The sequence below is a fragment of the Cynocephalus volans genome, chromosome 8, assembly GCF_027409185.1.
Source record: "Cynocephalus volans isolate mCynVol1 chromosome 8, mCynVol1.pri, whole genome shotgun sequence".
Taxonomy (NCBI): domain Eukaryota; kingdom Metazoa; phylum Chordata; class Mammalia; order Dermoptera; family Cynocephalidae; genus Cynocephalus; species Cynocephalus volans.
In genome coordinates this window covers 11,161,895-11,186,474 of record NC_084467.1, presented here as the reverse complement: position 1 = coordinate 11,186,474, position 24,580 = coordinate 11,161,895, and positions in this window count along the sequence as shown.

The following is a 24,580-nucleotide window of genomic DNA, read 5'->3' as shown; positions in this document are numbered from 1 at the left end:
GTATGTCCCAAGTGTTGCACAGTTGAGCAATACTTGGAATTGCTTCAAAATCCAATTCCAATACTTTGGAATACTCCAAAATCTGAAACTTTTTGAGCGCCAACATGATGCTCAAAGGAAATGCTCACTGGAGCGTTTCAGATTTTGGATTTTCAGACTAGTGATGCCCAACATGTTAAGTATCTGCAAATATTCCAAAATACAGAAAGAAATCTGAAATCCAAAACACTTCTGGACATTTTGGATAAGGGATACTCAACCTGTACTAAAAATGATTTGTTGTTAATCTGAAATTTTAATTCAACTGGGAATCCTTCATTTTATCTGGCAATCCTCTTTTAAGATAACATCCCAGAACTAATCAGGGTGTGGCATATCTCAGAATCCTGGACTGCAGTGTTGTCCCCCAATCACGGAGGAGAACTCAGAGAGGAAATCAAAACTGGCAATTAATGGACTTATCACTCCATTCCCGTCTGCTGAGAAAAAAGACACTAGGAAACTGAAAAGTGTATTTATCTCTGGATCATATTAAATGATGATTATTCCAGGCGATTTACTCTTATAATTGTGTTAAAATTGGAAGGCTGTATGCTCCCTTTGGAACCCAGGCTAATTGACTTTGTATGTCTCTATAGCACCCAGCACAGTACCTTGAACATATATAGGCCCTTAGTAAGTAAGCGCTAACTCACTGACAATAAGGAAAGCCAGTGTAGGATCCACCTCACTGTATTCTTATCTCATTGAGAGACAAGGATCTCAGGGACTTAAGCTGTGACTTCCGACTTCCTCTCTTCTTAGTTTTCCCAGGAAATTGTGAAAAAAGAAAAGAAGCTTCCTCATTGTAGGCATTACCGATGCTTGTCAATATTCTGTTCTTTTCTACCTCCAGGTTTGTTGAATAACTTTCTCACCCCCTGGAAGATGGTGAGGCCATGTGACTAATTTTGGACAATGCTACGTAAAGAAAATGCCACGTGCCACTCCTAGGTCCAGGCATTTAATTCCAGCCTCTTTTTCCCTGCTGCAGCAGACCAGAAGCCTCATGTTGATATGGTCATGTCATAAGATGGTACAGCCTCCAATAGCCTGGGTTCCAGAGTGACTTCGTCCACCTTGCGTTAACACAAGTAGTACGAACAAGAGTGGAACCATTGTTTGCAGCACTGAGCTTTTGACATTGTTTGTTATCATAGCATAACTGACTGATATAGTTCTCCTATGGTCTGAATATTTGTGTCCTCCCCCTGCCCCCATTCATATGTTGAGAGCTCATCTCCAGTGTGATGGCATTAGAGATAGGACCTTTGGGGAACTGATTAAGTCCTTAGAGCAGAGCCCTTATTTGTGCCTTTATAAAAGAGTCCCAAAGGGGCACTTTGCTCTTTCTGCCACGTGAGGACACAGCAAGAGAGGTGCCATCTATGAAGCAGACAACACGTCCGCACCAGACACTGGATCTTCTGGTGCTTGAACTTGGACTTCTCAGCCTCCAGAACTATGAGCAATAATTTATAATACATTTATAATTTATAATGTATTATAAATTACCCAGTCTGAAGTATTTTGCTATAGCAGCCCAAGTGGACTAAGACACAACCCCAGAGCTTCTGAGACTCTGTAATGCTGTAACATTTAGGTCTTTAGACCTAAGTTAGGCAGTCTCAGAGCCAAGAAACAGGATTATTATTGCTTTTTTGAACATTGCAGGCAAACAGAATGCTCTGACTCTCCTCCTAGTTCCCCCTTCCTATTTTAGGATTAAGCCCAAGGTACAGCCAGAGGGGAAGGAGGAATGATAGTTTTCCCAGTGTGGTTGAATATAAATGAGCCTGGAAGCACCTTGACGGCAGGGACAGGTCATGGCTGTCCTCAGAGATCCCCTAACATATGCCGGGTACATAGACTGTCTTTGGGAAAATCAGTTAGGTCCTGTCACTTCTCTACTCAAAGCCCTACAATGGTTCTTCCATCTCACTCAGAGCAAAAGCCAAAATCTATACAATGTCCTTGTATGTGATGTGGCCTTAGATTGTCAGATAACATTGCACACAAGGAAACTGTTTTATTTGGCTTTTGTTGTGTAAAATAGTATGTTAGGATATGTAATTTTAACCCCTTTGTCCCTGAATCTATGTTACTTGCTCTACTATCTTTTCGCATAAAAGTTTGCAATACTTTAAAATTATAATTATAAAAGCAAATCCCAGATAAAGAATTGTAGCCAGGTGTATTAGTTAGCTATTGCTGCATAACAAATTAACCTAAAATTTAGTGGCTTAAAACAATCAACATTTATTATTTCACAGTTTCTGTGGGTCAGGAATTTGGGAGTAGCTTAGCTGGGTAGTTCTGGCTCAGGGTCTCTCTTAAGGTCATGGTCATGATGTTGGCTGAGTTTGCAGTCATCTGAAGGCTAGACTGGGTTTGGAAGATCCACCTCCAAGATTGCTCACTCACGTGGATGTTGGCAGGAGGCCTCAATACATCAGCATGTGGTCCTCCCCATAGGGCTGTTTGAGCATCCTCGCAGCATGGCATCTGGCTTCCCTCAGAGCAAATGACCCATGAGAGCAAGATGGAATCCACAACATCTTTTATGACCTGATCATACTCTATCATTTATTTGATAGCTTATTGGTTGCACAAGTCATCTCTATGTAACGTGGGAGGGGACTACACAAGGGTGTGAACAACAGGAGGTGGGGTCATCAGGAGCCATCATGGAAACTGACTATAAAGCAGAGGCTGATGGGGCAATGGGGGAACCACATGAGGGAACTCCTGAAAGTAGCCCCCCTCTATATTCAACTCTACCTTCCTTTGCCTGCAAACAGTCAACAGGGCAAGTTGCTCACTAATGTAGGCTTTCCAAGAAGGAAAACATCCTCTTTCTCTGTCTCTCTCCTTCTCTCTCTCTCAGTACTGGGCTTCAAATTGTCAGCTAGTAGGCCTCTTCTACCTAAGTAACCAAACTTTCATTCAGCCTAGAGTTTTCTCCTAAGAAAACTGCCACTGTAATTGACAGGCCCGGATTGTCAAATGTGGATCTGGCATCACATCTGTCTCTGCCTTGGTGTGTGCTCAATGGCTGGTTTTCCTTCCTTTCCTTTCCTTCCTTGCGTTCTGGCCAGTTCCATGGCGACACCTTTTTCTATCTTCCCCAATACTTTGTTGCTGTCCCCAAGTACTGACTAAGTGTTTACAGAGGGGGCCATGCAAACACATCTTCTAAGGAGGCTGCTTTGTGTTTCATTAGTCTAGTTGACATAATATTCTGCCTGTACCTATATTTCCTGTTTTTTATAACAGGACTCTCAAGCCAGGCTCTCCGTCTTAACTCGGAATTCATTCTTATTCTATTCCTTGTGCCTTGCTGGACATTTCTCAAGCACATTGTTTATGAAATATGTAAGCATGCAGCCTTAAAAAGAACCTGTTCCTGTAAAATGGTCAATAACAATAGCTTTGCTGTTCAACATTATCACCACCCAGACTCACTTATTCCCTCCAAATAGTGTTGGCCATATCAACACAACACCATCCATTTTGCTCCCAATAATGACACTATTTCTTGATGTTTTACAAAACAAGACATTCCTCAAAGCCAAAGACTAACGCGGAATGCCGATAAGGAAGAGCTAACTCAGCAAGAGCAGAGAAAATAGAAAATAGTCACTGAATTCTGACTGGTAGCCCCAAATCTTCGAGGGTCGTAGATTTCATCCAGCAACCCATCCTTAATGCTCGTAAGAGGCCGACATCACGGCCTCTTTTTCAGAAAAGTCTGTTGTCCATCAGGACATGCGCAAGGGAAAACATATTCACTGCCTACCTTTCTGCCCATGAGACCGAAATTCATGGTTGCCATCGTGGAACCTAGAATTTTTTTTTAACTTGTTAATGCTGCTGAGGATGGCAAATAACGCCTCGGCAACCCTGTATATTTGCAGTTGCCTTCTTCAGTGATAAATTGCCCAATTTTCTTAGCAAATTTAGCAACAATAACAGTTTTCTGCTAGCAAAATAACCTTTCATTTTATTTAAAAAAAAATGGGACGGAATGGAAACATGTGAAAGAGGTTTCATGTTTCCTACAAAGCCAAGTTACTAATTTTCAGTTTTCACTAGCTGAGGGAGGGAACCGGTTTTTCATTCCTGATAAATAAAAGTGCTACTTTTTACGTTCAGACTATTGCTGTTCTTGGACTATTAGCTAAATAATGTTGATAGAAAAGATCTATTAGAACACCTTATAATTTCATGCGGAATGTAGTAGGTGATTTTTTGGGTCTGCCTGACATACGTCCCCCTATAATCTGATAGCACCCCACTTTTTACGGCTGAGATTCTGAGTAATTGTGTTCAGCAGAACACATTACGGGAATTGCTGCTTTAATCTATCAAAAACGAGAGAAGCATTTTTAAAGAAAGATCTGGATGAAGGGAACTATCTGATTTCAAGCTTGGTTATCAACCTCTGCCAAAGAGAAGGCAGGAGAATGAAGGGGGAAAGAGAAAAATCCCAGTTTTCATCGTGATTCATCCCTGATACCAAGATGAAGCTAAAGACCGAAAATCTGGTGTGATAAGCTGGAACCAAGAAGCAAATAAAAGCAAGAATCATCAGCCATTGCCTTGAGGAGACCATCTTGCAAACTGCTGACGATGTCTAGCCACAGAGATGCCTGGGCAGGCACACTACGAATGTGCACGTTACACAGACCACCAACAATCAGACTCTGATGGTGAAATGACTTTCCGGTAAAGTGAAAGCCAAGAAATTCTGACTTTGTGCTTTGCTGGAGCTCAATCTTCAGTCCCCCTGATTTAGTTTTAATCTTGATGTTCAAGCCCAGATTGGTCGTGAAGCCAAATTCCACCCCGGGCATGTCTGTAGCTTCTTCCCAGTTCTCCCTTGAACATGGACATGTAGTAAGACACGTGGCTATAGCATGATGTGCTGTATGATGCAGGCCGTGCAGCAGAGGGAAAGAACCCTTGGCCCTGGGACTATGTTGCAAGATGGGCACATCGGCCCAGTCACTGACCTCCTTGTGTCTCAGTCTCCTCATCTTGGAAAGGTTGAGAATTCCATCTAGTTCATAGGGTTTCATGGCTTGGGTGAGATTGGGTGTGTAAAGGAGCCTGGTGTGGAGCAGATGCTCAGGATGTGAGATTCCATCTTTCCTTCTCCCAGTCTCTCAGAACCCAAATGTGTTCTGTGTGTCAAGAGAGCTAAAAAAAATTTAAAAAATCAATGCAGAAACTGTCTTGGACAATTTAAACATGGACATAAAGACATACATTTGAACCCTTCATAATTCATTTATCTTTTTTTTTTTTTTTTTTTGTACAGAGAACGTCCCTCTAACCCAAGACGACCCCATGTGTGTGTGGTGGGTGCTTGTTAATTGGCCAGCCAAGTATCCACCCTTCTGTTTTCTGATCCACCCTTCTGTTTTCTGGCTAAGGTCTGTGGTCTTCACTGCAGAAGGATCCCTCATTTACTCTCAGGCCATCCTGTTTGGGAGAAGCTAAGCCAAACTGCCTCTGATTCCAAGTAAGTGCACGTGATTTATGATTGAAAATGGCTCAGTTGTGAACATTTGACCTGAGCAGGCCAGTGACTCAAACTGGGATGTTTGCTGGTACAGTAGAGAAACAGAAGCTCACCTGCCATTGAAGTTGCTAAGCCTGAAGCTTCTGGGGGCCACCAGGAGAGGGTAAATCACCTGAAAGTGGCACTACACCAAAGAAAGGTCAGGTGAGTGAGACTGAGTCCTGACAACATCATTTGGGCTCTAAGATCCAGCTGAGGCTGATGGAAGATGTACATTTTTGCTTTACTTATTTTTTTATTTTTTTATTTTAACGTCTCAATATACATTGTAGCTGATTTTCGTGACCCTTTACCCATTCCTTCCCCCCGTCTCCCCTGCATATCTGTTCACTTGTCTTGACGAGTTCAAGGAATTGTTGTGATCGTTGTGTCTTCTCCCCCCCGCTTTATTTGATTGTGTGTTTATTTATTTATGTAGTTTTAGCTCCCACAAGTAAATGAGAACACGTGGTATTTCTCTTTCTGTGCCTGACTGGTTTCACTTAATATCATTTTCTCTAAGTCCATCCATGTTGTTGCGAATGGTAGTATTTCATTCTTTTTTATAGCAGAGTAGAATTCCACTGTGTAGATATACCACAGTTTCCTTATCCACTCATCTGATGATGGACATTTGGGCTGGTTCCAACTCTTGGCTATTGTAAATGGTGCTGCAATAAACATTGGAGAAAAAGGAACTCTCATACACTGTTGGTGGGTCTGCAAAATGGTGCAGCCTTTATGGAAAATGGTATGGAGTTTCCTCAAACAATTACAGATAGATCTACCATATGATCCAGCTATCCCACTGCTGGGAATATACCCAGAGGAATGGAAATCCTCACGCCGAAGGGATACCTGTACATTTCTGCTTTTTGTATGCACGAGCCAAGCATTTCTTTTTCCACCTTTTTACTTTCAATCAATTTATGGCTTTGAATCTAAAGTGTATCCCATGTAGACTGTACATAGCCAGGTCACGTTTTCTATCCACTCCGCTAATCTTTCTATCTTTTTTTTTTTTTTGTCTTTTTCGTGACCAGCACTCAGCCAGTGAGTGTACCGGCCATTCCTATATAGGATCCGAACCCGGGGCAGGAGCGTCGCCGCGCTCCCAGCGCCGCACTCTCCCCAGTGCGCCACGGGCTCAGCCCATTCTTTCTATCTTTTGATTGGAGTGTTTAGTTCATTTACATTGAATGTAATTACTGATAAGGTAGGATTTACATCTGTTGTGCTGTTTGTTTTCTGTATATCTTTTGTCTTTTCTGTTCTTCCATTTGTTCATTACTGACTTCTTTTGTGTTAAATAGGTATTTTGTATTTACCATTTCATGTCCCTTGTTCTTTTACAATGTTTTTAATTTTTTTTTTTAGTGGTTGCCCTGGGGATTGCAATTAGCATCTCAAGTTAAAATAATCCAATTCAAATGAATGCTAACTTAATTTTAATAGTAAACATGATCTTTGCTTCAAATAAAGCACAATTCTCTCCTTTCCCCTTTGTGCTATTATCGTCATGCAAATTACATATTTATGCATTATTAGGCATTGGCACAGTTTTATCATTATTGCTTTATATGGGTTTCTTTTAAATCAGATAGGAGAAGAAAAGAATTAAAAATACATTTATACTGCCTTTAATATTTACCTTTGTAGTGACCTTTATTGGTATGAATCAATAATTTCTTTTCTCTCTTTTTTCCCCATTGGCTTGCAGGGCTTGAAGTTCAATTCTTTGTAACCTAAAGTGTCCTATGTATATTGCATGCCATGGGGACTATCTAAAAAGGGCAGTGAGCACAGTGTAGAGTGAGCTATCTCCTCTACAAACCTGTCTTTCTGCTTTTGGGGCCAGGGACATCGTTTTTGTGAAGTAGAGTGGATTATGATAAGACACTTTTTATTTGGCCTAATCAATATCCTCTAATTCAGGAGAGCAGAATTTGAATAATGGACTTGTGGTAGATTAAAGCTGCCATGACTTCTTTTCTACTCTTTCCACTGAGTCTAATTCCCCTCTTCATGACTAGGCTGCCCTTGGTGACTTGCTTGACTCATAGAATGTGGCAGAAGTGATGTTCTGGGATTTCTGAGTGTAGCTCTCAAGAGAACTTGTGGCTTCTGCCTGGGTCTGCTAAAATGCTCGCTTTGGGGACTCTGAGCTGCCATATGAGTCCTACTGCTTTTGATGATTCTACACCACACTGGGGAAGCCACGTGCAGGTGCTCCAGGTGACAGACCCAGCAGAGCCCAGACTTCCAGCCATCCCTGCCAAGCCCCAGATTTGTGAAGCTGTCTCGGATCCTCCATGCCAACTCATCTACCATCTGAACAGCAGCAAACGACCTCTGCAAACATGATATGAGACAGAAAAAAATGTCCATCCGAGCCTCATTGAATTCCTGACCCATAAAATCACAAGATATAATAAAACAGTGGTTGTTTTAAGCCACTGTGCAATGAGCACACAGATTGTTATGCAGCAATAGACTACGTAACAAGGTGATATGACTTTGTTCAGGCAGAAGGGACCTCTAGAAATCATTTAGACGAGAGGTCTCAAACTCAAGTGCCAGTAAGGAACATCTAGGCAGATAACGTAAATGAATGAATGATCTGGGGGGAGGGGGAGGCTTTATGCAAACCAGAGAGCATGTGTCATGTCTGGAGAGGAAGGCCAGCTTCTGCCCTGAGGGACTGCAAGCCTGGTGTTGCCAGACTTTTCAAGAGCAGTCATATTTTTTTTTACACAGAAACCGTAATTTTTAACTGTTGAGAACTAGTTAATAAAAATTATAACACTACATTGCAAGCCAAGTAACACATACCTGCAGTCTTTCCCCCAGCTACTAGTTTGTGATCTCTGATCCAGCTCTAACCCCTCAATTATAGATGACACAGCAGCAGTCTGAAGAGAGGATGTGTTTGCTCAAGATTCCACCATGCATTAATGTCCTAAAAAAGCTGGGAGCCCAGGTCTTCTCCCCCCAACCCCTCTCTCTCCTTGGGTCCAGGGCTCTTGTCACCGCCCCCACACAGCTAGGTCAGGGCAGAAAATTCCCAGACAGGTGGTCCTTCTATAGATTCCTCGGTTTAACCAAAGTGAAAACGATACTACCTATGGGCCTTGGCAAGCTCTCAGAATGGAATTTTCCAGAATTAGCAGAACTGCAGCCCACAACTCTGGTTGTGGGAATGCCTGGGCCACCATGGAATGGGGCAGGACAGAAATCTTTGGCCCCACACCAGAACTTCCCTCCGAGCAGCAGGACTTTTATCTGTTTTATTTGTTTGTGTTTGCCAGTAACATTTGATTTGTACCACAATTTTTTATGATAAAGGAAAGTATATAAATTGATGCCCTGGTTCATCAGAACTTGTCGGGGTGGCATACCAAATAATTTGCTTAGTTAGTCTCCCAAATGACTGAAGACATCTGTATTAATTAGGGTAGGCTAAGTGCAGTAACCAAGAGCCCCAAATTTTCAGCTCCTTAGCATAATAAAAAAAATTGTTCTTGCTCCTGCAACAGTTGGGTGTGGGCATGCAGGTTGAGCAGCCCTTTGCTATCCTCCAAATGGACACTAGGGGGCCAGACTTCTTTCATCTCATGTCCTTGATGTCACCTTGGAGTAATTCATTTCCAGTTGCATGGGTGGAAAAGGCTCAAGCATGGAGGGTTGCACTGGAGGGTTGTGTGTGTGTGTGTGGGTATGTGTTTTAAAGATGCTGGACCTGGATATCTTGGAACATCAGTTCTGCTCACATTACATTGGCCAGAATCCAACATGCAGTCCCACTCCACTTGAAGGGGTTCTGGGAGATGTAGTCTAGCTGTGTGTCTAGGAGAAAAGGGAACAGGGTCTTCACACCAACACGCCCTGTTCTTCAGGGCTAGTTTCATGCAAAAGCCACCTGGACTGGGCTGTGCTGAGGACTGAAAGCATCTTTACCTTGCAGAGGGGCAGGATCCTTATTTTCAACCTGCCTTGGCATTTCAATAATTGTAGAGCGGCCTGTTGCATCTGCCATAGGGAGACTCCTGGGCTGAGAACTGTGCCCGGATTTCACCTGGTTGTTGAGTTTAAAAGCAATAATAATTAATTGCAGAACATCATTTGAAATTGACAATATATATCAAAAGCTTGAGAGACTAAGGGGAAGAATGTAGGCTGCTGATTTTAAGGACCATATTGCTTGTAATAATAATCACTGACATTTTCTGAGTGGTTGCTACATGCCAGAAACTGTTATAGAAGCACTTTACAGAAACAAACTAACCTGCATAGAGAGATTCAAATAAAGTAAAGCCTGGGCTGATCGAGGAAACTTCATGCAGAGGAGGGTGTTGAGGAAGGATTAAGGGACTTTCGGATCGAGGTTATAATGGAGATTCTAGGACAATGTTCTAAGTCTAATAGAATGAGATTCCTATCAGAGGTGTTGATAAAAATGTTGGCCTCCACTATACAAGTGGAACAGCAGTTGGCAAATAGGCAGGAGGAAGAAAATCTGCCCTGTGCCTGGTAAAGCTTCCTGGATCCAGATTTGTTGGAGAAAATCAGGGATGCCCCCTCCCTACATCACAGACAATCTCTATTCTCAGACCCTTGCTCTGGTGGCCAAGAATTTTGGGGAAAAATAACATGGGAAATCAGTGCAGTTGACTTCTCTCTTTTGCAGAGCATAAAAGAGCACAGCTATTTTGTGTTTGCTGGAACTGTGGGAGAACAACACTATTCAAAGTTAAAGTCTCCTCTTGCTTTAGCTGGGAGAGCGTTTTTGGCTAATGGTCTCTGAGTCAAGCAGGATCCTCCCAGGAATGTTTTCAGTTTCTGTTTTCTTAATTTGTTTGATTTTAACCCCTTCCTGGCTACATGCAGAGCACGTAACTTTCTGGATATACCAGGATTGTGACTTTCAGGACAAGGAGAAAAAGTGAGTGAGCTTCATTTATGCCCTCCAGCCCCATTCAGCACCCTTCTCTGCTCGTGCTGGCTTTAGCCATGTTCAGTTCCCTCAGTTCAGAAGAGGGCAGAAATAAACTAACTCCAATTAAACTGTAGTGATCTTAATGTCTTATCCCTCCTAGGAATTTTGAACCCTGGAAAAAAGGGACAACAGCTGGGAAAGGGTAATGGCACACACAAAAGGCAGAGTCTCTGTTTCTGGATTCCAGATACCAGTAAGGATATGGGATTTCTGTGGGGTTAAAAAACAGTGACAGCTCTCACAAGGCCCCCAAACCTATCCTAGGAGCCCTTTTTGCAGCCACCATAGCCACAGATGAAAGTGAGAAGAAAGGAGGAATAATATCTTGTGCTCTCTAGCACTGTGGGGTGACTGTAATGAACAACTATTTATTGTATAGTTTCATCAGCTAGAAGAGAAGAGAGGATTTAGAATGTTTCCAACAAAAAGAAATGAGAGATGTTTGAGATAATGAAAAAGAAAAAAATCAGTGGTTGCCAGGATTTCAGGGGACGAGGGTGGGGAGGGAGAGAGGGCTGAATAGGTGGAGCCAGAGGATTTTTAGGGCAGCAAAACTATTCTGTGATGGTGAATGCATGACATTGTGCATCAGACAAAATCCACAGAACTGTACAGCACAAAGAGGGAACTCTACAATAAAATGAAGTTAATAAAATTATATCCATATTTGTATTCATCTAATAATATATCCATATTGATTCACATTCACATCCATATTGATTCATCCCGATTCATGATATATCCAATATTGATCCATATGATTGTAACATGTATCACACGAATGTAACATGCCAATAACAGGAGAAACTGTATAGGTGGGTGGGGGAGGATATGGGAACTATGTGTACTTTCTGCTCAATTTCTCTGTAAAACTAAATCTGCTATAAAAATAAAGAAAAAAGAAGAAAAGTTAGACAAGACAGCCCGGTGGTGGTGCGAAGGCCACAGTGCGGGCTCCGGAGTGCCGGGTTTGAGCCCCAGCTCTGCCCTCTGCAATGCCTCGGGCAAGTTCTTGCGCATTTCTGAGACTCAGCTCCCCGGTGGAGAAATAGGCATAAACTGCGCAACTTGAAGATGTTTTATGCCTTCATAAGATCGGATTTGTGATGAGATCAGATTTGCCAAAATGCTCTCGGTGAACTGTAAAAAATGCCATATAAAAAGCGAGGTATCTCTATCTTCCTAAGGAGGTTGTATTTCTGATCGTCTGATCTAGAGGGTCCTTGATGAAGAAGGAACCTATAATCTCCTCGAGTCACTACTGCTTGGTTTGTGGGGGGCAGATAGGTGTCCTAGACAGGGACTTAAAGGACATTAGAGAAAGATTGTCAGGGAGGAGGGGAAAGACATGCCCAGCCTGCAAGAAGGGCTGATGGACCGTGTGGCCACCCGGAGGCCAGGGAACAGAACATGCCTGCGGAATCTTGTTTAGAGTCTGAGATGGTTCTGGTGCTGGTGCCCTTTGCAGGTTGTGCAGAGACAGAGAGAGAAGCCAATATCCCTGGGGGGTGGGAGAAAACCGTCCCAAGACTGGATCGTTGCCTCCTTGCCCGAGCTTCTGGCTGCTGCCAGGCTGAGTTGGGGGGCCTGCCAGCCAGGCTGAGCACAGTGGCCCATGTGAATGAGGGAGGCCTCAGACAATGCCCACTGTTAGTTGGGGTGATCTTTGTGGGGCTAGTCGGGCCCAGACACCCAGCCTGTGGGTTGGTTAGAAAAGGCAGAGACTCTGTGTCCCTTGGATCTTGGCCAGATGGTGTCTTGTGGGTAACAGGTGCCCTTTGCTCACTGTCAGAATAGTGATGTCACACAAAGGCGTAGGCACACAGTGCCAACTAACCAGCCCCCAGGGCTTGGGCACTCAAGCACTTTCCAGGCTCAGAAATCCAGGAGCCTGAGAGCAGCCTCCACCCGCTGGTTGGAGCTGATGGGTAAGAGAAAGCGAATTTGCCATTGCAGCTCTAAGTGTATCACGTGCCCAACGCCAACTCCACTTATTGAGTGTTAATTACTCACATGGTTCTGGTTTCCATGGGATCATATGAATGCAAGAAAGAGAAAAAACCCACAGGAATTAAAACATGGGTGACAGCAGCTGAAACCTTGCCTTTCTATCTTTCCTGTTCTTTCTATTTGTGCAAATACCACCCAATTACTCCATTTACTGATGCTATTTAAGTATGCATTTATATTGCAATAGACAAGGACCCTTGTTTACCCTTGGAGGCTAGAGCTTTCTAGTTCTCCCATTGCTCTGAGGGTACTGGACCAGCATCTCCTGCTGCAGCTGATGTGTGGCTTGTGAGTTGCTGCTCACCCTTCTTGTGCCCAGGGCGGATGTAGTTAATTGATCGCGGCATGCTTTCCAGCTGAGCTAGAACCCAGTCTCAGAATCCTCCATGACACAGCAGTCCGGGCAGCCAATTCCAAATGATTGGAATTGGTATAAGAGATACAAACGATGTGCCATCCTTGATTTAACTCCTCTCTACCCTACGTTAATCTGATTACGGAAAGAGTGCAGAGGACTCTGCCTTTTCTTTCTCCTTGACCACAATATCTGCTTCACCTTAATTAAACAGAGAGCCTTGGCTCCCTGAGGAGTGATGCAGAGGAAGGATGAGAAGTTGCTGGAAGCCGTGCATGCTGTCACACATGGGCGTGTGTGAGTGAACGTGTGCACGCACATGCACAAACAAAACACACACGCCATCCTGGAATCTTAACTCCCAGGGCAGCAGGAGCTCTGGGATAATGAACAGAGTGGGAAAAAATGGTAAAGTACATGCAGGGACCTAGTAGTGGGGAGAGGCAGCCAGCAGGCTCAGTGCTATCTGTTTCTCTCTGGATTGGAGCTAAGGAGATGGGACAAAGCTTGGGGCAGTGCGATCACTGAAACTGCCAGGCAGGAAACAAGTTACGGCCACCCAGTTTGAAAAACAAAAAGGAAAGAAGGGTTGCTATAGCTTCTCTCTTCTTGAAGTTTGGATTTTTCCAGAGTTGGCTAATTAAGACGCTTGAAAGACTGCCTCCTATTTTAAGTCCAATGTGTTTCTAGGATTGCTTCCTCATTCATTTGTTTAATAAATACTTATTGAATACCTTCTAAGAGCCCTGTAGTGTACCAAGTCCTGGGGATACTTCCATAAACAAGAGAGATCCAGTCCTGCCTTCAGGGAACCTACAGGTTATGAGGAAAGACTGAAATAAATGTGTAATTATCATGAAATATGATGAGGCCCACAAGGGAAGTGTAGGAAGGCGCATATTTATACAAACACTGCATATACAATTTCATAAGGTGTTTCAAACTCACAGCTTGTACTGAACTCATGGGAATATTCGTTTTTAACTCTACCCTCCAGAGCCAGGACTAACATCTGGAAACAAACCACATCAGGGATTTTAGTGTGTTCAGATAGTATCTTATTGGTGGCCTCTTGTTGATTTAACAATAATTTATTGAACACCAACTCTAATGGGCCTTTTTTTCCCCAACAAAATCTATTTTCAGAGAAAATGCCCCTCTTGTATTTATAGCCAAACCCCTTCTGAGACAGAGGGGCATAAGTAGGACACAGTCCTGGCTCTTGAGGACTTGAGTGCAGCAGAATTCCTCCGGCTTGAGTAAATTGTCACATTTGTGTGGCAGACACAGGCTGTCATCCTGGTGCTTTTTCTGGAACAGAACAGGCCAGATCAACTTACAAAATTGTTTTTTCTTTTACATCATGGTTCACATTCATTGAAATAAGTGAATATTCCCAATCCTGATACAAAAGAGAATTTTATCATTTTCCAAGATGGTAGTCCCTTAATCTTTCTGCAAACAATGCTGGATTCTGAATACCCCATTTAATAAATGCGGCCTCCATTTAGGAAACCTAAAGGACTTCCTTCCTTTAAGAAGGGCCCCAGTAGTCCCACCTCCTGATACTCACTCCTTGTGCCGTTTCCTCCCATGCTGGCATGTCATTTCTGAGAACAGGCTATAAAAGACTTTATCTTTGTCTTGGACTCTCTTCCTCTTGGATCTTTCTCTCTGGGGACACTTGCTGCTCTACGGAGCAGCTCTACAGAGAGGCCCACGTGGTGAGGAACTGAGGCTTCCTGCCTCCAGCCACAGTCAAGCATTTAGGTGACTGTAGCCCTGCACACAGCTTGCCTGTAACCCTCATGAGAGATCCTGAGCCAGAGGTACCCAGGTAAGCTCTCAGATTCCTGACCCTCAGAAACTGTGATAGTAAATGCTTGTTGGTTTAAGCTGCTAAGGTTTTGGAGGTCATGTGTTACAGAGCAATAACTAATAGACACCTCTCTTATTTTCGTCTCTGACCAAGGATGGCCAACACTTCCATGGTTCAGAGGAGACAACACTCCTCTCCTTAATTTTTACATCAAAATACAGTAAAAACTGAGTAGGTGATTTATTTGTCAGTGAACATCTTTATGGGTACCCCTGCTATCTACAATAACATATATGTTTCACAGTCAGTAGAATTCATTTACATAATCAGTCAACAAACATTTCTTGGGCTTCCACTAAATATGGACAAGGCAGTGCCCATGGGATGGAATACAGAGATGAATAAACACATTCTCTGTTTCAAGGGGGAGTATTACATATGTGATCATAATGCAGGACAGAAGTTTCCAGAAGATCTGGGGGAATTCATAAGACAGTGAGATACAGTATCTCTGTCCTCAAGTAGCTTATTGAAACTTAACTGAGGAGAGAAAACTTCTAAATCAGAAACAAATAGAGATGATATTCACAGCACGTAGCTGGAACTTGATAGTTTTATGACAACTGAATGGATATATGGTTGTTGATAAATACTAAATGATGTAAAATTCATATAAGTATGAAATAGTTGTCAGACTGTTATTTTTCCTTCTCTGTTCCCTAGATTTTAACAACTTCCTGTAGAAAAACACCCAACAAAACTAAACAACAACAATAACAAAAATCCTCTACTTCCATCCCTAGGACAAGTTATACTTCTTTCCTTCAGCTCCCTGTTGCACATAGAGAAAATTAGTACAAAATTTCTCAATCCTGTAAAGCTCCATGGAGGATTTCCTGTATTGGTAATACCAACCCTATCATCCAGTAAAAGGAAAGGGCTCATTGCCTGTGAAATATACCAGAACCTCACTATCAGACTGTCCAAAAATACATGCTGTGAAAGTTCTTTTTTTGCAAGGTCCTTTTATATCTTTGTGGGATATGGGAGTAGAAGATGCTGCAGTAGAAGTTTCATGTGGTTTCCTCCCTCCATTGATAGTCCTGGTTTGGGCTTCCATACAGTAGATAGACTATTAAATGTGGAATGCATGTGGTGGAGCAGGCTTTACTCCCAGTGGACCAGATGTCTTAGTCTAGTACCTTTTATTTCTTTCCTTTTAGAATAAATTTGGTGTGCACCGTGTGGTTGTTGTTGATGTTACTGTTTTTAATTAAGCACTAATTGAACACTTGCACTCTAAATTATTACCTTTACACTGTGGCTAAGGAGCACTTTAAACAAATCTCTTATAATAGGGAACTATTTCTCTCTACTTACGTTTCTATCAAAAATGGGAAAATAAAAAGCAGACTGAAAGAGGTGCCTATGTCAAGAAGAATGGGAGTTGGAAAACATTAATTCCTGGCCTGCTTTGCTCGTTACCATCGCTTGTCTGGCATCTGTAGGCATTTGAGCCAATGACCCCACAACAGACCTCAAGAAGGCTATCTCTCAAGATTTCTGGGAATCCCTTGATGCTTGGTCCTCACTGTAGCATGTAAATGACCCCATAAAATGCAGTCAAGGGTAACTTAGCCAGAGTGACTGCCCATGTGAACAGAGAAGATCCCCGGGCGAGGCTGTCGTGCCGGCTGTCATACAGGTCTCGTCCATGCTCACCAGAGGCCCTGGGTAAGCCCTTCAAATAGAGGAGGAAATGAAAGCTCAGATAGCACGTGTCACAGGACATGCCACAGGACATGCTTCTCAAGAATGGCCCAGCAGGTCAGTGACACAGGCGAGATGGGCTGTTTCCACAGCACACTTGGGGCAGAGCCCAAAACTAGACACGTGGTGCTTTCTGCATTTATTAGTAACTGATATGCGTGGTTTTATTCATCAAATTCTGAGCAAAAATCTTACTCAGCAACCAGTGTAATTTAATATAAAGAGGGGAGAATTAAGGAGGAAGAAAATGGAACTGTATCTATTTGTCAGATACTTACTGTGGGTCAGCACGACACCAAGCATTTCCCACACCTTATCCTACCCCATGAGGTAGGAATTGCTTGCCCCGTCTTAGATGATGTGAGACCCAAGAGTGCTAAGCAAATTGTTCAGTCCCACAGTGGTAGAGAGAAGAGTCAAAGCTAGTGCGACCTTCTCAGGAAAAGTGGTTAAACTTCCGGTGCCTTCATTTGCACCATTTCCCTTCTCCTCCCCCTAGAATTTTCTCATCTGTCTACTTCCTGCATCTTCTATTCATCTTTCAGGACCTAGAGCAATTCCTTTTTCTGGTAAACCTTCCCTGAAACATCAGCCCACTCTGACGTCTCCTTTCTCCAATCACTTTGGTGTTTCAAAGAGTACTTGCTCTGTAAATATCTGTTCTGCACAATTTAGCATTTTATTATATCAGTAGAAAATGCTATAATATATAGTTATGCCTTATCGGTTCATCTTTTGCGGGATTTTGTGTCTCTTCTGTTTTCACGTGCAGAGATAGTGTCGCATATTTTATTTTTAGTGTGCATTCATTGCGTGCGTGTGTGTGTGATGTACATTTGGGGTGTAGGTGTGTGTGTGTGTCTGTGTTGGCGTCCCAGCAAACACCCACCCTTCCTGAAGCACCCCCATTTCCTTTTGGGGAATTATTAACTCCCTATGTGCATAGTCTCGGAGTGAAGGTTAATTGCAGATGATGGCCGTGCACTTAGGAAATTGACGAGGCTGAATCTTACTTCTGAGCACCCCATGTATGGGCAGAGTTGACTGTGACCTAAGCTCAGCCAATTGGATGCTCCCTCCTGAGGACCGAGGATCTAGTTGGTGATCACTTATTGCCATAGCAACAGTCCCATCAGGCTTTCCTGCCATGGGACTCTGCAGAGAGCTCCCACTCAGATGAAAGTCCTCACCAGATGTGTTCCCTGGATTTTGGACTTCTCAGCCTCCAAAACTGTAGACCATTTTTCTGCTTGCCACTGTCATCATGATGGCACTACCCCATGGCAGCTCTGTTTAAGTCAAGAGCTGCATGCTCGTTTATCATGAAACTGTATCCTATTCCTTAAATCAGTCAGAAACTAGGAAAACAGAAATTAAATGTGAAGCAAGAGGAATGGAAACTGGCCAGGAAAGGAGAGGCCAGGTGTGGACAGAAGGCAGGCAGAGGGGGGCTGCGGGTGGGGACGTGGTACTCTCCCCAGCATTGCCCGGAGCATCCTGTGGCTCATATTTGCCTGAGAGAATTTGCCCAGGAAGAGTAAATAGGAGCGCCAAGCTGGGGACAGACACAAAACAATAAATAAACCTCTCCCGAGAGAGGCCATTAAGAATTAAACTGAGCAAAATTCTTCTCACCACGATTTCACTTGAAACTGGGGATGTATCTTATCATTTCTCTCAAACTTAGAATCAGAGCAAGCTTATTAAACTCCCTTACAAATTTCTCCCAGTACCTTTGAAATAACAGAGATGAGATCAGGAAGGAATTATCTCTTGGTAGCAGCTGAATATTCAAACAACAGCAGACAGGATGGTCTCTGATCTTGCAAACATTCTTTGTTTCTAGGTAATATTGGTTGAAGACCATGAAAATCAAAGTTCAGCCCTTATCCCAAGTGAAATTTTCCAAATAACCCCCAAAGTAAATTCTGATTTTGCTAGTTCTCTACCTCTTGGGGAACATGGGCTCCAAGGTGTTAAACGCTTTATACTATCCTCCTTCCTGAAAGATGTCCGTATGTTCATGCACACACAATTCGGCATAGAGTTTCACTTAGGACAATATCCCTTTTTCTGCAGCCTAGGGAAGCATGCATGGACTCCAGTCCCCACCCCAATTAAGAAACTTTGAGCTGGAGATCAGTGCAAGAACATTATCCAAGTTTCTGAGGGCAATGCAAAACATCCCTGTAGCTCCCTATAGCCTGGGCACCCCATGTATGGGCGTGCAAGAACATTATCCAAGCTTCTGAGGGCAATGCAAAACATCCCTATAGCTCCCGATAGCCTGGTCTTCTGGTTCTGTAAAACTCCTCAGCTTCTAGAAAAAGATGCAAACAACTAAAGCAAAGGAGTAGGCATGGAGTAGGCCAGATGCAAGGACAGGAGTCCAGGCCACAGCAGCCATTTAGGCAACTTATGGGACAGCTCATTTACTAATGAAGCCAACCCAGAAGAAATTGGAACAAGACGGGGAGGGACTAAGTCCTCCTGGTGCTGTTTGAGATCCTGAACCCAACTATTCCTGAAGCCACACCCCTTGAAGTTTCTAGTTATGAGAGGCAATCAATCCCCTTTGTTTGAGCCCATTTGAGTTGGAATTCTGCTACTTACAACCCACGTAGTCACCAACACTGTGGTGCACCAGGTAGCAGGTCAGGAGCTAAGAGGCCCCCAGTGTAGACCAGGGTTTACCACTGAGCTTGGCCTTGGGCAAGTCTTTTCTCTGGTCTTCCCTATCTGTATATAAGGGGTTTGATAAGATGCCAGGTTATCATTCTAGTTTACTTCATTTCTCAGGCTCTGTGACAAGGGGCAGAAGGGTGACCTCAAATCACAAGTCCTCTGTTCCTTCCTTTCATCCTGCTGTGATCGGCTATACCTCTGTTCTGGGTTTTAGGTGATAATAGGGTAATGACAGAAATGGGTTCTAATTTCTCTTCATCTACTTCCTGCTGGGCAACCTTGGTCAAGTTATTTAACTTCCTTTAGCTGCTTCTTTTTTTTCTTCCAGCTGCAAAATGCTGATCCAATCTTGCCTTTGGTGGTGGTGTAAGATTTAAAGTCGACAGTGCATCTGGAGTACTCAGGACAGTGCCTGCCTCCAGAAGGAGAGATCCACCCAAGGCTGTGGAGGTGAAGCAAATTCCTGAGCTGGAGTCTGGGCTTTGCAATTGACTAGCCTGTCGGTAAGGCAGACAAAGATTAAAAGTGAGGAAAAACAGGAGAAAATGAAGCATAGGGATTACACCCACACGTACAGAAAAAGAAGTAATGAAACAAAAAAGGTCTAGATTGCTGAAATGTGGTGGAAACGTAGTGTCTCCAGGGAGACCTTGGTCCCCACGGGCAACCCAGGGGCACTGGCTTTAGAAGCATCAAAAAGCCCTTTGGTTCAGGAATCTGTGGAGGGCGGTTTTCCAACTGAAACATGCACGGGGTTGGGAGGGGAATCTTCCTTGGAGGGAGGGCGCCTAAACCCAAGCAACCTCACAGGTCAGGCCAGTGCAGCAATGACTGTGGTGTGGCAGAGGACGCGGGTGTGCCACTCATGGGGGCTGTGGGAGCTTTCACTCGACCAAGCTGCTTGTGAATGGAGCCCTGGAGCCCAGAGCTCCCAGGGAAAGAGGAATGAAGAGGTTTTGAAAGTGTTGGACGAGGAAGAAAGGTCCCTCAATAAGACGGGTGACTGGGGCCACCACCCATCCTATCTCCGTCCTCCCTGCCGCCCCTGATGGTTAGCACACACCAGAATTAACCACTGCATTGGAGATTGCTCCCAATCAAGTTAGACTTCATATAGACCGCAGACTCCAGACTACAGGCGTAGACCAACTAGTGTCACGGGGAGGCTAACGCCAAGGTATTCTGCATGCACTCTCCTTCTCTCAGGTACCACTGGGTCCTCGGCAGGAGCAGGGAGGGACTCAGTGGTAATAGACACGTTCAACTGGACTGCCATGCACTGGGCTCTGGGAACATCGCTCGGCTTGGAATAGAGTATTTAGGCTGCGACTAGATCGTTCTCTAGGTTTTGTGTGTGTGGCTGATGCTGTCACTGTCCCGCTAATGTTAGCACTCACTGTTGCAGTAAGACCACTTCTCATTGCAAACACATGCCGCCCCCGGCGCGAGGGCTTCTCTCAGCTGGCAGGAACTCTGGGAGCCTTAGCTAAAGACAGATGGAAGTTGGAGGACAAATGTCCAGCTCCCTCACTCCTCGGCTGGAATGACTCGAGAGGTGTGTTCCACCCTGTCTCCCGGAGTTCCCCGGGACCGAGCCCCAGTGGTGCTCAGTGGGCCCCCTCAGCGCAGTGCCCCTTACCGTCGGCCTCCACTTCCCACTCTTCAACCAGGCTGCCTGGGACCACCGTACTGGTTTCCAGGGCTGCCGTAACCAAGTGCCACGGACTGGGGGCATAAACAACAGCAGTCTATTGTCTCCCAGTTCTGGAAGCCAGAAGACTGGGATCAAGGTGTCAGCAGGGTTGGCTTTTTCTGAGGAAGGATCTGTTGCAGGCCGCTCTCCCCGCTTCTGGTGGTTTTCCAGAAATCCTTGGTATTCCTTGGCTCATAGACGTACCATCTCATTCTTATGTTTACATGGTATTATCCGTGTGTGTGTGTGTGTGTGTGTGTGTGTGTGTGTGTGTGTGTCCGTCTGTCTTCACATTTTCCCCTTTTGTAAGGACATCAGTTATATTGGGTTGGGGCCCACCCTACTGACCTCATTTTGACTTGATTAAAGGCCCAATCTCCAAATAAGTTCACATTCTGAGGTACTGTGGGTTAGAGCTTCAGCACACGACTGTTTGGGGGACATGATTCAACCCATAACACTAGACTGTTTGTAACTAAATCCTTGATTCAGGGTCTGGTTTTAGAGTAACCAGAATTTAGATGATAGGTACGAGGCTAGTGCTGTGATTATATATATATATAAACTTTTGAGCTCTTATTTAAAGGTAGGGCCTGTGAGATTTTTGGTGTAGAACAAATTCAAATTTTGGAGTCCTGAAGGAATCTCATGCCCTCCAGGAGAAAATACCCAAGCTGCATCCATGGAAGGATCCCGATCCTACCCAGGCACCAGGGTAAATTGCACCTAGCACAGACTGAGCAGAATAATCAGAGAAGGCGATTTTTGAATTTTAAGAACTAGGGCTATAATTCCTTTAAGATCTAATTTGTAAAAGAGAATGAGATATACATTTCAGATGTGAATTTCTCTCCAGAAATTACATAATGGGAGAAAGGTTGGATTCAAAATTTCAGCATCTCTGGTTGGCATTGCATTACTGGTTATCTTTATGCAATCATTTAATTTCATTGCATGACCTCTGGTGATCCAGGTCAGACACATGGCTGGGTGCAGTTTGAGATGGGAAATAGAACAGGAAGTAGATTTTCATCTTAGGACACAGTAGGGTCTTGGAGTTAATTAATATGCTGCTTTTAATATTTAAGAAATTTTGAGGAGTAAGTATTTAACTGCCCACCAGTGCTGCTGAGGGGACCACCAAGGCTCAGTAGTTGGTATTGGGGAGGGCGTCATGGCCCTTTTGGCTGTCCTGATGGGGGCCTTCTCTCCACAGATGTACCCTCAGAGCTGGCTGACCATAAACTTGATGTTTAAACCCAACAGATTAAGAGAATTATTTTGTGTGTGTAGAGACTGGGGAGGCGACCACTGATTTCTTGGCTTCTCTTACCACGTGTCCTTCCTGCTCACCCAAGGGACAGGAACTCAGCACTGGTGGCTCAGCCCCTTCTCTCCGGGATCCTTTTAATGGACTTGGGTGCCTTCTGGAACGTTCTCTCTCGCTCTGCAGCTGTGAGGTTGCCTCCACTCATGATGGGGGGGCCTTCCTTCCAGTTCTGCCTGTGAGTAAGTTGAGTTCTAGAGCCAAGCATTAAAATGAAGCTCATTGTGGCTGATCCTTTCGGTGAAGTCCTCCAGCTCTGCAGCTCTTCTTATCAGTACCAAGGCGGACACACTGATCCCCAGATGTTGATTGCTGGATCAATCGGTCACTGTACCCACCTCTCATTTGGCTCTGAACTTGGAGAGGGATTTAAGGGGTGAGCAAATGTCACCTTAGAAAACCTTGAATGCAGGCATTGAAGTCAGAGTGCAGAGTAGAAATCAGATCCTGTTTCTCATGCTCTCATGGGGACTGTAAGAGGAGGGAAAGCGGCCAAATGCTGAAGCTTGCAATTAAAACATCAGCACAGACACTTACAGGATTAAATTAAGTATTTTCACAGGTACAGCTACAGCACAAGTAGACACATGCACATTTGAACCAAAGCTTCGATACCTTATTACATGGGAGGATTTCAGGAGGAAAAATTCTCTACTTTGCTCCTCTGACAATTAGCTTAAAGAGTGTTGGGAAATTCTCAAGATGGATTTTAATTTGTTTTCATTGAAATCATGAATTTAGTTTATTTTGGAGATGGAAGAAGAGGGGGGCAAGTGACCCTAAAGAAACCCTCAGGTAAGAATCATCATTCCAGTGGATTTTAATATTTTTTACGAGGTGTATATTTTATAAAGGTTTGCTCTGGAAAGCTTTGCAATTCAAAGTTTGAGAGCTACTCTGTGTCTGAACCACATACTTTGAAGTCTTTCAAGAAACTCTACTATTAAGATCTAGGTAGATTTAAAAAGAAACAAAAAATCATACTCTGCAGTAAGTAAGGGAGTCGAGGTGGCCAGATTCCTCCAGTTTTATAACTTTCAACTTACCTGTCTCCAAGTTGAGCAAGATCTTGTGATTTCTCAGGTGGTAGCTGTGCTTACAATTAAAAGTAACTGCTTTTGAAACTCAGACAGGTGAAGCCTTGGGAACTCATATCTGAACTACAGAAAAGGGAGCAATCCTACTATAAAAATTAGCCAGAAAGAAACACCATTTTGGCAGCAGACAGACCATAGAAAGCAATTAGAATTCTCAGGAAGGCAGCAAAATACATAGATCACATGAATAAACGATGCACCTTTAAAGCCTCCACATCCCCGTGGGAGGCTCAGGAGGAATGAGTCACTGGGGATTAGCTCCTGGAATTGAGAAAACATGTGCTCCTTCATTAATGACATCTTACCTTATCTTCTCATCCTGGTTAATACCATAATTGTGTCCCATCAGAGCCCTGGAGAGTGGGCAGAAAGGGCAGAGGTCTCCAATCCAATGGTGACTCTTCCTTGCTCTTTTAAAGGACTGCAGGCCTCCTGTTAGAATGATTTCCATTTGCAAATAGGATGGGCTGCTGTTGATTTATTTCACCACTAGAGCAAAGCTCCATCCTACATCTCTGGATGTGTCTTGTGTCTTATCTTCTAAGAGCCCCCTGGCCCACAGAGGTAGCTTGCTGGCTGGAACTTAATTAGGCAGCGTTCAAAGATCTGGTGGCCCTTCTGGCAGCTGGCCACATTATCTCACGGTACAGAAATCCCTCGGGGAGCTGTTCCCGCAGAGCATGGGGGCCCAACCATGAGGGGCTTGAGATTTATTTTTGATTTGCAAAACAAATCAATGCAAAATAAAACCTTTTAAAAAATATAATACCTGGGAAGCCCAGATCACCTTTGGGAGAACCCAAATATTTCAGGGTTGCAAGGAATCGTAAAGGTTATATCATCGAAGGGGGGTGGGTTGGGGTGGAGAGGTAGGGACTGGAGAGAGACTTGGCTGATTGGCCAAGTTCACCTTGATCACTCAGACAACTCATTGAGACAGGTTAATGATGCACTGGATCCTCAAAAAGAAGGTGGGCAAAAAGAAAACGAAGAAAGCATTCTCAAGGAGGTGAATTCTATGCTTGTCCCACCTGCCCAGGAAGAGCAGGAGCCAGGTCACCTCTGTTGATGCTATAGCACGAAGCTGCCACAAGGTGGCAATGAACCAGACCACTTTTGTTTTTATAAAAAGTGCTTTTGGGGCTCAGTTTTAGGTACTGATACTTATGAAATCAGGTCAATAGGTATTTTTGCGGTGTCCTAACAAGAAAGTTGGGGTCCTC